The sequence below is a fragment of the Cupressus sempervirens genome, chromosome 3 (genome assembly GCF_028749045.1).
Source record: "Cupressus sempervirens isolate cs-2001-9-10 chromosome 3, ASM2874904v1, whole genome shotgun sequence".
NCBI classification, from domain to species: Eukaryota; Viridiplantae; Streptophyta; class Pinopsida; order Cupressales; family Cupressaceae; genus Cupressus; species Cupressus sempervirens.
The window spans coordinates 173,718,927-173,732,914 of NC_143120.1; positions in this window are offsets into that span (position 1 = coordinate 173,718,927).

Consider the following 13,988-nt stretch of genomic DNA (forward strand, 5'->3'; position numbering starts at 1 on the left):
CAGGTATCATGTTTGAAAAAATGCAGTGCACTGGTACCTTGAATCTTGGCAAGTGACACACCCTTAATAACAAACAAGGACAACCACCACAAATTGTGTTGATTCATGGAAATCCCATCTCTAAAACCATTACCTTCCCATCAATGCCATAACTTGACAGCCTTCCACACTCTCCAAATGCACTTAACAACAAAGGAGAATTGGATATGCATAGGTTTTGAGGTGATGAGAAGGGCTTGAAATCTTATCCCCTTCCTTGTTGTCCCATTGAATGGAAAGCTAGAGGAGATGCAGTGCTTGAGAAGAATCTTCTAGGCCTCATCCTTAGAAAGATATCTAATGACCCACTTGGCACACAAGGCAATACCATAAGGCCAAGGCCACTAGATTCCTTGGGAAAGTAACAATACTCCCAAGCAACTCTGTGAAAGGCATGATGCTCAAGATCTGAAGCCTAGAGGAAATCTCTAAGAAGCTTCTCCAATTTGGGATAAGAGGCTTTGGATGGAGCAACATGAAGAATAATACACATGGATAGCAGCCAAGACCTTGGAGAAAATTTGGAATTTACTTGCAAAAGAGAGAGGCTTGGTAATCCAATAGTCCATCTTTTTGGAGATTTTGTTAAGAATGGTATTCCAAAGGTTCATTCCAAAAGATTGAAAAGCAAAGGAGATACCCAAAAAATGAAATATTTCACCATGCTGGATCCATTTCCACTGATATTGAGCAAGACAAGATGGAGCAAGAAGAAAAGAGTGTCTATAGCAGACTGTTTTGTGCCACTAGATGGTTGACTCAGAAGCCAAATAGGAAATATCTAAGAATTGGAGCACATTGGAGATATTATCCTCATCCTTAATGAGGGCAAGGAAGGAATCATTAGAAGAGTTTCCATTGACAAGTTGAGTGGAGGATTCAAGAAGAGAAATACCTCGAATGCGACTAGAGGAGATGGATTGGTCCAAAAGATAGTCAAACTCTTCAGTAGCCAGGATGTACAAAGCAAGAGCTAGAGGATAGCCCTGGTGAATGGATCTGTAAAGGAAAAAGGCCTCATATTGTCTACCATTAATGGTGATGCAAATAGAATCATCACCAAAAAGGATCTCCACAGATAAAAGAAAGATAGGTCCAAATCCTAAAGCTTTTAGCATAGCAAGAATAAAGGGTCATTCAATGCAATCATAAGCTTTAGAAATATGAATTTTGAAAAAGAGAGCTTGCTTCTTAGACCTATAGGCCCATTCCATTCCTTCCCATACAACAATTATGTTATCTAAGATGTAGGGAAATTTAATAAAGTGTGTCTATTCTAGAAAAACAAAGAGGGATAAGAGATGCAAGATTTTAAGTGCTAGGGCTTTTGCTATGATCTTATATGAGACATTCAAAAAAGTGATAGGCATCCAATTGCATATATTTTCAGGATCGCCAACCTTAGCTATGAATTTGATATTGCATTTTTTGATAAGGTTCCTAAAGATTTAGAGTTAAAAGCTTCTAGGAAGACCTTGTGAATATCAGTCCCAATAAAATATGAAAAGGATTTGTAAAATTCATAGGGGAACCATCACACCCAAGAGCTTTGCCATTTTCCATGGAAAAGACATCCTCCTTGAGGTCACTACGAGTGAGAAATTGCTCATAACCAATATGTGAATACTAAAACTTTTTGGCAATCCTTATCATTTCATGGGAAAAGACAAGGTAATTATTGTGCCCACCTTTTATATTTGTGATGCAACCAACTATTGATATGAAATGATCCATTTCATATACATTGCTAACCCACTAGTTGTGCATGTATAATATTTTTGCACAATGATGACAATACTTGTTGAAAGAACCTTTCATTGTAAGTAACGTAGTCATATTAGGTTTCTAATTAAAATGAAAAAAATATATTTCATGTTTGTTAATGAATATATATATATATATATTTTACATAACATTTATTGGTTCTAATATGTTAAGTATGAGTGCATCTTGACCACCAACGCTATACCAAAAATAGGACCCTACACAATTGCTAACCCCTCAACCATACTTGTGAATTCTAAAATGCATTCATTTGGGTGAATCCAATATTGAGATAAATGTATTGTTGAAAAACACTTTTGGGCAATTACTAGGGAAACATAAATTGATGTTGTTAATGGTATCCAAGTAAACACATGAATGAAAAAAGTGCATAATTCTTATGATGATAAATGGATCTCTTATTTGTTAGTGCAAACCTTATGATGCTCTTCATTGATATTTTTATTGTGCCTTTTTTTCATTGTGAGTAATTTCCTATGGATTTTAATCAAGTATAATTTTAAGGTTCTTGAATTGAAGTTGTTAGTACATAAGCCAATGCACTTAATAGCTAAGTATTAATTTAAAGTGATAGCTTGAGAGAGTTGGAAATATATTTGAGTCATAAAGACATGGTAGAAAGTGCAGTCCTCTCTAAAGGATATATATTTATCTATGGTCTATATGAGGACATTAAATAGGAATATTTGACTTCTTATCATTTTATTTCAATCTTATGAATCATATACTATTACCAAAAGGGATGAGGTTGAGATGCCAATAGTGGTTTAATTTTCTTCAAAGAGATATAGATGTGATTGTTTAGGACCAATAATTAGGTTAAGAGGGATTTTTCTATGAATTTTTAAAGTGTTGAAAGTAACAATAGATTTTGTTAACCAATTTTGATAAAAAATAATATATTATAAGCCACCTATTGAAGACCAATAATTACTATTTAAAAATCCACTTTTATTTGAAATCTACCTCCGCATTAGAGGCTAACTATGAAAGACTAAGAGTTAAAACTTAAAATTATACTTTAGATGCCCATACAGGGAATTGAATCTAGATTCCCACAATGAAAACCCAACACTTCTAAAATAATTTAATCCTAACTCCATAGTCTTATGATTTATTTTATATTTATATATTTTTTCTTTTTTGTAATTATTAGAAGATTGAGATTCCTATAATACCTCTCCATATAATTTAGGTGTGGGAAGCATTTTTGAGGTAAAGATAATATAATATTATTCATGCATTACTATAGAGAGGTTGTATTATGTGGTATCATTATTTCAAGAAGGATCGGGTTAGTGTCCAAGTAGTGTGGTGATTTCAAGTAGGAATGAGATAGTATTAAACTAAGGTTATAACTTAATTAGGGTGATAGTTTAATAATTAGGTTCAACCCTAAGGTTTTATCAGCATTACACTTTTCTTAAATTTAGGGTTAGGTTAGAGTTCAGTTAGAAGGGTTAAGGATAGTTAGTGTTATAGGCTAAGACTTGTATCATCACTTTTATCCTTCATTAGTGTGACTCTTCTCATTAAGAACTTATATTGAATTTAATTGCATATATTATTTAAGTAAAAATCTTTCTTCTTGTCCAAACATCTATGCTTTCTCTAATTCCTATGTACAATTTCCTTTACTCATTTATTTTGCCTCATTTATTTTTTCTCTTTTTTTTATAGTAAAAATCAAGGTAGGATTTAAAGTTAAAACATCCTCCTTTTTCCTTCTCCAACTTGTGCCAAAATTGAGGTAGTATCTCATTTTTGTGCATCATCCTCTATTTTTAGTCCAATCACAAAACTCACTCTTCCCCTAGGTCCTATTCAAGATTTGGTTGGAGTTTTGATCAATTTCATTTCACATATTTCCAAATTCCCCTGTTCCCCTTTAGAATTTATTGCTCCTTGGTCCAAAAATCTAAATTTGTGCCTTCCTAATATAAGAAGCCTAGAAGCTCCCTATACTTGAGAAATCCCCTTTCAGGTCTTGTGGGCTTTATGAAATGTTTCTTTTTTTCTTTCCCTCCTTTTGGAGCCAATTCCTAAAGTTTGAACCTGAAACCAATATACAAGGGAGTCTTCTCCCCTCATTTCACATCCATTATTATACCCAATCTATCAAGACATCCATATGATCTAGGAGATCAAGCAAGTAAGCATTTTCATCCACCAAGAACTGAAGGATTTTGTTACATAGATCTATCTCATTTCTTTATAGGAAGCAAAGGAGTGGCCATAAAAGTTGGAGATCTACATCATGCATCATTGCGTCTTTCTCTTTTATAATACATGATTCATGAAAAGAGTTTATCTATTGCATAAGTGGAAATTCTTCCTACATTTCACTTCTACATTTATATATACATATAGGAAAGTAGACATCTTTATGAATATAGGATTAGAATACATCCATTAAGGTTTGAAAATAAAGGTGAATATTAATATTTATCTTCCTTTATGTTTTATTTTATTTATTTTGAAAACCTAATTCCTAATTAGGGGCTTGTCCAAGGAAATCTCCTTTCCACAAATAATTTCCCTCTTTCCTTGTGTTGGTTCATAAAATCACTGATTAGAATCTTATGAACCTTGCCAATTTAATGTTGGGATATCCAACTAATTAAGGCCAACTTGAAAACACTGGTTGAAATTATCTTTGTATTCTCCACTTCTGACTATGTAGGACCAAGGTGGGTACACCTTTTCCTAATCCAACTCCTATAGTAGGCCTGATTGGTCACTAGAATATACTAGGAATAGGAAGAGAAAATTAGAATTTGTTTTATATTCTCCATTTGGTATGCCATATCAAAATTGAGAATGGGAAGACATATTCCCATTTTTCCTCGAAAATAAGCATATATCTATGCCAAACAAATTGTTATTTGAATAGGTCATTCCTATTCCCTATCTGATTTTGCCAAATTGTTATTTTTCAAATCCATAGTAGTTAAGTGTGTAAGGGCTAAATCATATTGGTGCCCACTGATATTTTCTCTATTAATAGTTTTCAATAGGTTGGGTCTTTAATTGAATGAGAAGTGCTTGAAAAATGTTTACTTTGAGATTTAGATGACTTCTAAAATGTGAGTGACTAAGATGGAATTATTTGAAATAATGTGAGTGATTAAGATGAAATTATTTGAAATATTAATGTTTAGACATCAGAATACTTATACAAAGTACTTGATATAATTGAATTCATGGATATAATGAAGAAATGTAAATATCATCACTAACTTCAACTACTAAATAGATGACAATCTTATAATGACTCTAAAGATCAGTGCCTTATTTACTTGAGCAACAATGGATAGCTTAAACATCACACACTAAGCTTCATTCCAACACTAAAAGTGTTAAATAGTCAAAGTTGATTAATTTTTTCCAAGCTTAATTTTCTCCTTACTATGTGATGTTTAAGGGTTTCCGAACAACAAAGCCTATCCCAATACAAATTTTTATAGAACAATATATATTCCAACATTATCATTTGTTCTAATTTTTCAGAATGAAATATTAAATCACATAATGTAATTCGATGTCATTCTAAATGGATTTTAACTTCCTTTAAGAGAAGACCAATCAAATAAGGATGAGGAAACATACATATCTCCAGTCAAACATCGAATGCTCTGAATTTTATTTTTCTATACAAACTAGATCAAAGACAATCCACCAATTGAATGACCATAAAGGACCAATCTTGCCTGTATTTGATCTTTATGCCTCCAGTGAAAAAAAAAGGACTTTATTACTCCTAAATAATTAAATACATCTATATTTGTATTGCTAGCCAAGAATCTTTATACACAATGTGAAAATTCCTATTGCAGTCACTGATTATTAATCTCCTATTGTAAATGATTATTAAACTACCAAAAATAAATTCCCAGCTCATATCAACAAATAGCACAACTGCAACTTCACTTATAAAATATAGAAAGAAATTCACAACACAAACAACACAATATTTTTGGACAAATCATCCTTGGAAAAACCCCTAAGGGAAAACCAATTCTACAGATGAAGAAATTATATTAACTTTAGAAAATCAAGAGATATAAAATTCCTTGTCTCTCACTAGTAGAACTCAAACAACCTCCTAATTTCTCTTGTTGATATTCCTCCATTGTTATCCCCAATGCTATCACTGCACCCTTGCTAACACTACAAGACTATTTTCTATCACTACAAACTCATTTTATAACACTGCAAATGCTTCTACAAACTTGTTTTCCAAATGCCCCCTTGACCCCCTTTTATACTACTCCTATTGGAAAACCAATGGTTGAGATTGATTCTCAATCGATAGTCGAGATTAAAAACAACTTAAAAACTCTCTAGTTGTTTCCAAAAGTGATCAATTAATTAACAAATATCTATCCTAAGTCTAAAAAATTAGTTAGCAAAAAAATTATTTTCTAATTAACTACATATGGATGAACATATGTCCAAGCTACCAAAACTAACACTCCCTCTTAGTGAGGAAGTTGTTCTGCATGATACCTAAATTATCTCTAAAGAAGATGAATTTTTCCTTCCCTAATGCCTTAGTTAGAATGTCTACTATTGTCTCCTCTATAGGTATGTACTGTAGTTGAACAACCCCCCATTGTACACAATCTTTGATGAAGTGATGTCTGATGTCTATATGTTTATACCTTTCATGATACTGGATTCTCATTCAACTTGATGCAACTCTGATTATCCCAGTGTATTATAGTAGTCTCAACCTTCTAACCAAACAAGGCTACTAACAACTTTTGAAGCCATATTTCTTCACATGTCACCATGCTAACCGCTATGTGTTCTACTTTTGCTAAACTTAGAGCCACAAACTTCTACTTCCTACTGAACAAAGATATAACTCCTGATCCCAAATTAAAACAATACTCTAAAGTGTTTCTTTTGTTTGTTGTACTTCCTGCCTAATATGTGTTAGTATAACCCATCAACCTAATACCTTCACATCAAACATATCTGATTCCATACTTAGATGTGCCACACAAGTAACACAATACATGCTTGGTTGCTATCCAATCCAATGTCTTTGGTTCAACCCTAAACTGATTAAGTGAGTTCACTGCAAAAGCAATATTTGGCATGCTGTTGACCAAGTACATAAGCAAACCAATCAACTACCTAGATAAAGTGGAATCTACCTTCCTCCAATTCATGATCATGGTTGTAGACATGGCTTTGCAATCCTCCATCCCGAATCTCTTCAAGATTTCAATGCAATATTTCCCTTGACCAAGGAAAATCTCCCCATCTTTTTGTGACACCTCCATGCCTAGAAAGTAGTGCATAAGTCCTAAATCCTTCATATCAAACTCTTTTGCAAGGTCCCTCTTGTAATCCTCTATGATCCCTAGTGCACTTGTAAGAAATGGGTCATCCACATAAAGAACAAAAATGAGAACTTCACCCCAAACCATCAAGTAGTAGAGGTTAGCATCCGCCTCACTCTTCACAAAGCCCATTTCCTACAAGTATGTATCAATATGCCCATACCATACTCTAGGAGCCTGCTTGAGTCTATACAAGGCTTTCTTCAATCTGCACACATGGGTCTCTTTGCTATGTGCTACAGAGCCTTCTGGTTGCTTTATGTATACCTCCTCCTTCAAATCATCATTAAGGAACACTGTCTTGACATCCATCAGATGGATCTTCCATCCCATCTATGCTGCAAATGAGATCACAACTCATATGGAAGCATACCTAGCCATTGGAGCAAATGTCTCCTCGTAGTCTATTCCCTCCTTCTGAGAGAACCCCTTGGCCACTAACCTTTTCTTGTATTTCTCAATGCTACCAACTACACCATGCTTTATCTTATAGATCTAGTGTGATCCAACTACTGATCTATCTATTGATCTAGGAACCACCTCCCACACATCATTCTACATAATTGAGTTATACTTCTCACCCATAGCATCCTACCATACCTGATGCTCTGTAGCCTCCTAATAGCTAGAAGGTTCACTATCTACCAATTGACTAACTAATGCCACATAGTTATTGAAATTTACTAGTTGTCTCCACTCTCTAGTACTCCTTCTAGGAGCTCTCACAAACTCTTGAGTATCCCTTTATGTCTCTTGAACCTCACGATTCTTGCTACCAACTATAGAGGATGAAATATCAACCTTTAAGTCTTCTAGATGCATTTCCTATTACACCTGTTGCTCCATGTTCTATGAAACTTCACCACCTGAGCCTACACTTGTATTGGTAACTATACCCATGCTTTGTTGCCCTTGACTAGGCCTTAGAGCTTCTACTGGCTACTCACTCTAATCATGTGTTAGAAAATCTCTAGACCTTCTAAATGCCTTGTCCTCCATGAACTTAACATCATTTTTAACAATAATTCTTTTGGCCCCAGGGATAAAAATCCTATATGCCTTTGAGGTTTCACTGTACCCAACAACGTACCCCCTCTCTATAGTCTAATCTAACTTGATACATGTATCTCCTAGAATATGAAAATATGCCAAACTCCCAAATATTCTAAAGTGACCAACATCTAGCTTCTTTCTTGTGAAAGCTTCCTTTGGTGTCATCTTCCCCAGTACCTTGTGTGGAACCCTATTCTGAATGTAGACTATTGTACTACATGCCTGTACCCATAAATAGTAGGGCATGTACTGGTTATGTAGCATAGCTCTTTCTGCCTTGATATAGAATGGTTTTTCCTCTCAGCAACTCCATTCTGTTGTGAATTGTAAGTAACAATCCACTCTCTCTTGATTCCTTCTCTGGTAGAGAACTCTTGGAAGTTATTTCCTTTGTACTTTCCTCCATTATATGATTGAAGAACCTTTATCTTCCTTCCTATTGAGTTCTCCACAAGAGCCTTAAAATCTTGGAACCAACTAAAAGCCTCATCCTTTGTCTTCAAGAAGTATATCTAGGTCTTCCTAGAGAAATCATTGATAAAAGTAACATAGTACACATATCCTTTGAGAGATTTTGTCGACATTGGTCCACATACATATAAATGTACTAGATTAAGATTACCTTTAGATCTGGTGTCACTCAGAATATATGCTTTCTCAAACTTCCCCAACACACATTCCTTACATACATCATCATGATCTATGCTCACTACTGGAACACCTATCACTATTTCACGAAGCAATTTGAGTGCTCCATGATAAATATTTCCAATCCTTGTGCTTAATCAACACGTGTCCTTCTAAAGAGTACATTATACCCCCTATTGTGAAGAAGAGATACAAAAATCAAATTCATACCTAAGCCTGGCACATGCAATATATCATAAACTAGAATTATTTTTCCATTCTCCCTCTAAAACTAAATAGTCCATTTTCTAACTGGGTTGAGTTTGGATAATTTTCCCATAAAAATTTGGATATTGGTGTTCTCCTTCTTATAAGTAGATAAGTACTCTCTAACTCCTATCATATGAAATGACACCCCACTATCTATATACCAGACAATCTATGAGGTTGAGCTCACAATACAAGCTATAAGTGCAAACTCATCTTCCATTCTACTGGAGATTTCTTCTACACTTGCCAAAGCTTTTGCCTATTTATTTTCCTTCTTCCTTTCTGGGCAATCACTGACATGGTGACCATACTCGTGACATCCAAAGCACTTGACCTTGGAAATGTCCTTCTTCTTCTTTTCACTTTGTGAATTTGATCCTTTGCTAGACCCCTTTGTTGCTTTCCCTTTCCCTGCTAGGGCAACCTTTTCCTATTCTACCTCACTTTTCTAACTCTGGTTGGCCCAATTGACAAGACTTTGTCTAAAATCCTCTTGAGTGAAATTAGTCCATAGTCAATCCCAAATCAGTATTGTATCTCATCCACTGAAAACTTGAACAAAGACACTCCATTGTTTAGTAAACCCATTTAGGGCTATTCCCACTAGCTTGTAATCACTAGGGCTATCTCCAACTATTGCTAACTCATCCTTGACAAGTCTAAGCCTGGTGAGGTAACTTGTGACGTCTTCTCCCTAGTTCATCTAGGTATTCTTCAACTTCTCTATGAGAATCATCTTCCTATTGGTGGTAGCATTCTAGTACATATTCAGAATGGTGCCCCACATCTTCTTCACTATATCTAGATCCAAGATATGTGGAACAATATGATCCTTGACACCATCAAGGATTATCCTCCTTGCCTTGGGATCTTCCTTCTTATATGTTGAAAGCTACGTAGCATCCGTAGGTACAACTATACTAGTGGTAGCATAATCTTTGATACTATTTAATTCCAATAATAAAGAAAGTCAAGCCTTCGAGACACCAAAATTTGAGGCACCATCCACTCTATCCTGATCTCTCAAACTAGCTGAAGCCATCTTAAGGGATGAAAGAAATATTAAATCTAAAGAGATCAATCTAGGTTTTATAAACCCTCAATTTCTTTCCTAGGGAAAAAATCTACTACCCTCAACACTAGTTTGATACCATGTTGAAAATTCCTATTGCAATCACTGATTATTAATCTCCTATTGTAAATGATTATTAAACTACCAAAAATAAAATCCTAGCTAATATCAAAAAATAGCACAACTGCAACTTTACTTATAAAATACGAAAAGAAATTCACAACACAAAGAACACAATGTTTTTGGACAAATCATCCCTAGAAAAACCCCTAAGGGAAAACTAGTTCTACAAATGAGGAAATCATATTAACTTCAACAAATCAAGAGATACAAAATTCCTTGCCTCTCACTGAAAAAAATCAGACAACCTCCTAATTTCTCCTATTGATATTCCTCCATTGTTATCCCCAACACTATCTCTATGCACTTGCTAACACTACTAGACTATTTTCTATCACTGCAAACTCATTTGCTAACACTACAAATGCTTCTACAAACTTATTTTCCAAATGTCCCTTAACCCCCTTTTATACTACTCATGTTGGAAAACCAACAGCCGAGATTGATTCTCAATCGAAAATCAAGATTAAAAACAACTTAACAACCCTAACCAAGTTAGTTTCTAGTTGTTTCCAAAAGTGGTCAATTAATTAACAAATATTTGTCCTAAAAAATTAGTTAGCAAAACAATTATTTGCTAATTAACTACATATAGATAAACAACTATCCAAACTACCAAAACTAATACACAGTTTAAGTTGCAGAATCAAAATCTTGATAATGTTGTCTTTATAATCATATGCTCTTATTGATTTTGGCATCTCTTATTTATATTTTAATGAAGAGATGTAGAACACCCTTTCAACCAATATGTGGCTTCATGAAAAAAACTAATTGACTATTAATGACTATTATTGCAAAGTTACACAACATGGATATAATTTGTAATATAATCTGTAAAGTGCTCAAAACACACGACTACTATGTTAGCCGATAGTTGATTTGTTTTTTGTTCTCAAACCAAGCATTGCCATAACATAAACTAGGGCATCAATCAACCCTCAACCTAGATAAAATGAATTATTTCAAAGATCATAATTCCTAAATGCTGTGAAGTCATCCTCTAGTTTTCTTGATCTCTTTTCTATTTCTTTGAACATTGTCATTTTCCTTTACCGCGTATAGTCCTTTCTAATGTTCCCAAAAATATGAAACATTTATTTTCAAGAGTTTAAAGATTGATAGCAAAGTTGATAAATTGAAACTAATGTAGGTCAAACACTATTTTGGGTGCGATATCTTTTGTTAACTTTCTGCAACTTAGGCACTGCCACGTCGTCTTGCATCAAAGTTTCCATGCCAACACATTCATGTTTTTATTAATACATTCTAAATATATTACATATGAGATGAATGTAGTTATTATTGATGTCATGGAATTTTCATTTATGTCAAGGTGAGTTTTGTATATTCTCGAGGGTAAGAATGGAAAGGACAACATGTTTTCCATGCTGACTCTTAGTAACCTACATGTTATGCTCCCATATGTTTAATTCACATATTTTTCATGTCCACTATTTGTGGAATTCATGTTGTGCATCCTTTTGTTTAATTGATGTGATTTTTGTGCCCACTTTGTAATGAGCATGTTATGCACCCTTATGTTTAATATTCCTTCTCACTTATGAGTTTGATAATGCACATTTAGTATTAGTGTGCTTATTTCAGATACTCCAATAGGTTACACCACCAATCTAGTTAACCAATTCTTGATTTATTTGTGGACATATATGATTGGTTGGTTGAAAGAGAAGTTGGTGAAAATCTTGAGATTCAATCTAGAGGTCTCCCAACCTATTGTGTTGGACTAGATTTAGCTCAATTGATCAATACTAGGGCATTGGAAAGCTATTTTGGTAATGTAGTATTAGAGGATGAAAATATATAATTAATCTCTCTTGATTCCTAACCCCTAAAAAATGTTTAATGGTATGTGCAACTGTTATATGGAGGATGGAGTAGAGGCTTCAAATGCTTGGATATAGGAGGGATACTATTGCAAGAACAATAATAAGAGTTGTAATTATTTCTTGGATTTCTATTCTCATCTTCCCTTAAAGCATACATGTATTTGAACAATACTGTTAACAAAGTGTCATTGATTTATGTTAGAAAGGAAATTAGATGGTGGTTGATTTATTCCTTCCCCTTTCTTAGAGCATTTACCCACAATCCAAGAATCATACTAGGGATTTTTAGTGAGTAAGTTCTTTGGATTGTTATTTGTATTAATGATGATTTTTCCCAATGTATTATGTATATGTAAATCCTAACTTCCTTCACTCACAAGATGCTCTAAAAATTGTGTCACTAATAGAAGTTGATTCCTTTTCTTAAATTATTTTGGACATAGCCTTCAGTGTATCACATCATATTGTTTTAATATATGTAGTGGGTAGGATCTTAAATAAATCCAAATCAATCACAAATATTTATCAATGAACGTGCATCTGGAAGTCTTCCTTCCATAAGAAAGTTCTTTGTCTTTTCAACATCATAGAAGTTTGAATCCCTGTTACACATTCCACCTCCTTGATTTGTCCAATTTTGGTTGCTGGTTCAATGAATTTAAAGTGAGTTTTGGGATCCTCACTAGAGCTCAAATATACCCCTAAGAAGAAATAAAGACATTCATAATACTTGAACTTGAACTATTCAAACAACTTGATGCATGAGTCTACACCCATTTTTTTGGAATATTCTTTTACAACCTAGATAACAATCTAGAGATTTCCCCTCAAGTTAATAAGGAGGATATCATTCAAGCACTCTAACACCCACTCTTTATAAATAGTCCCAAAAAAATCAACAAGGGCATGTGGCTCAATAGCATGGGTGTTGACAATGACACATTCAATATTAGGAAACTCTATATAATGTTAAATTGTACACATATATAACTCAACTTCCTTACATAACTTGCTATATGAGGATGATCATAGTGACTAAAAATTCCATTTTCCAAGATAGCATAAAAAAAAATAGAGAAAGTGATCAAAATAATTTGAAGAACCTTATTTTGAAGATGTGCATGTTTTGGAAGATTAGGCTTTAAAAAATCCATAAAAAAGGATGTTGTCGTTGGAAATTTATTTAGCCCTCCCCTTGAGATTTGTGACAAGGGCTTAATCACCTCCCATTTACTATAAGTTATAAGTTGAGTGGTTGTATTGGGCATTAACAAATCAATCTATTGGTACAAAAAAAACTCCATTCTAATAAGTGGTATTAGAGCTTGGTCACATGTTCAAATCCTTAGACACTTAGGTAACACTGAGGAGAAGATTTTTGGAAATTTATTCAGTGCTCTTTGTGATAAGAGCTTAATCGCATCCTATATATTATAAGGTGAGTGGTTGTATCAGGCTTTAACAGGTCGATCGATTGGTGCAACAACAACTCCATTCTAATAGTTGCCTCACATATCATGTTACACTAAAGAAATAGCTATGTGATGACATTGTAGTCAAGTCATAGGAAATATTTTATTTAATAGGAATACTATGATTTATGTTCGCCTACTTCAATATGGAATCAACTAGTCTCTAATATTGATAAGAGAAAATGTTGCATGATCACCCTTAAACTGTGTCGTAGGTCTTGTTAGCCAGGTTAACAAGCCTTTTAAGTTCCTTTCCTTTCAAATCATGGTGCATGAATAATGGCTTCACTTGTATCTGATAAAATTTTATTGACTTTATATTTTGACTCCATAAGATGGTCTAGCT